General features: G+C 50.9%; 1 long non-coding RNA gene across 1 annotated transcript; it reads right to left on the bottom strand.

Moving 5' to 3' along the window:
• LOC130140019 (uncharacterized) lies at positions 1–1499 on the bottom strand. The gene is made up of 2 exons (XR_008818022.1): positions 1435–1499; positions 1–238 (listed from the first exon to the last, which is right to left on the bottom strand). It is a non-coding gene; the product is annotated as an uncharacterized LOC130140019 (long non-coding RNA).
• Positions 1500–1813: the final 314 nt, after the last annotated feature.

The following is a 1813-nucleotide window of genomic DNA, read 5'->3' as shown; positions in this document are numbered from 1 at the left end:
TTTCAAAACAACGAATGCAATTTTATACGCTTGGCATAAATTACATCGTTCATTTATACAGTTTCAAAATGGGCTACTCACAACTTCCAACCACATTGAACAAAAAGGAATAGTGGTGGAAAATCTTAACTCCTCTACTAAAAAAGAATGGGGCACACACAAAAGTCGGGGCGACCCGGCCTATCCTCGGTCCCCGTGGTGCCCTGGCACCACCTTCGAAACGGTCATGGTCACGGATCTGAAATAGTTAATTCAACAATGAGGATGAAATTCTCAATAAACAACAACCTAAACCCTACATAGGTCAATGCGTACCCCCGACAAGTTTAAGCACACGATCTAATCACGCGTAATAAACTCACATGCACGTACCCGGCTCATTTCGAATCATGGGCCATCTTTGCATATACACCCATTTGCTATAATACGATCACATCACACAGACATACTCAAATCATACAATCGCCATACACGTGCACATTCGTACTATCCAGCCATGACCCGCGTAAACAAGCCTCAGGTCCTTTCCCACAACCGGCATCAACACGCCTCAGGTTGATAGCCCTCCAATCGGGCTTGTCCCGCGTAACACGCCTCAGGACATTTTCCAACCGCGCGTAAACACGCCTCAGGGTATACTTACATTTTCATGCCATCCAACTGCAACCCGCGTGAATACGCCTCAGGTCTTTTCTCACAACCCGCGTAAACACGCCTCAGGTTGGTAGCCCTCCGATCGATCCGGGATTGTCCTGCGTAACACACCTCAGGACATTCTAAACCACGCGTCAACACGCCTGAGGGTATCTCAAACCACACTCGCCACACAGTTCAATCAATTTCCACATCATTCACGTAATCAAACCAAACAATAATATACTCACTCGCCAACCATTCTAATCAAACCGAGTAATCATAAATTCACTATAATTCCCACAAAATTACTCACAATAAATCAAGCACACGAAAATTCCAATAGGCCGTCAAGCTCGACCCCCTAACCTTGCACGTCCTACTCATATTTCCAGCATCAATTTCAACCTCCAAAACATCACAAATTGACCCCCAACCTCGACCCTCAAACCGGCCATAATCAACCCACATATCGACACTAACAGATCACCATCGACCCCAAATTTCACTCGCAAAAGCCACAATGAACCAGCCATATTCACAACCACTAAATCGCCACATTTAACTCACATTCAACATCGCAACATAACCAACGCCACCCAACAATCCAGTCATTAATCAGATCAACACCGACCGTTACCCAGCCACAAAGTCATTACGGATTGACCCCGATACCAGCCACGATTAACCACTAATCGGCCCTCCACTCGGCGCACAATTAACCCCTAAATCTCCCTAATCTATCCCTAAACAAGCCCAATAATACCCATTATACTAGGTAGGGGTTAGGGAGTCGCTTACAAAGCTTTAGGGCGGCGGGGGTAGGGTCGGGACAGTCTGGGACAGCGGCGGCCGGTGAGACGGCGGCAAGCCGTGGCGAAGCAGCTGGTTCAACAAAGGGGACTCGTCTACAGCTGGTGCGGGCCGGCCGACCAAGGGCTGCAGCAATCCGGCGAGGCAGCAAGGGGCTCGCCGGACCTGCAACAGCTCCGGCGGCGATGGGCGGACAGAAGGCCGAACGACCGAACAGGGGAGGGGAGGCGCTGGGTTGGCCGGAACAGGGGAGGGGGTGGTGCTGGTGGCCGGCCAGGCGATGATGTGGCGGTCGGTGGCTGAGGCAGCGACGGCTGGCCGGGCGGCTCGCGACGGTAAGCAACGCCAGCACGGCCAAATCTGGCCC

Source organism: Syzygium oleosum, unplaced genomic scaffold (genome assembly GCF_021117445.2).
Source record: "Syzygium oleosum isolate NSW1041296 unplaced genomic scaffold, Sole_v2.1 Sole_v2.01, whole genome shotgun sequence".
In the NCBI taxonomy this organism is placed as follows: domain Eukaryota; kingdom Viridiplantae; phylum Streptophyta; class Magnoliopsida; order Myrtales; family Myrtaceae; genus Syzygium; species Syzygium oleosum.
Note: the sequence above shows the minus strand (reverse complement) of the source record. Positions and strands in the feature narration are given on the sequence as shown.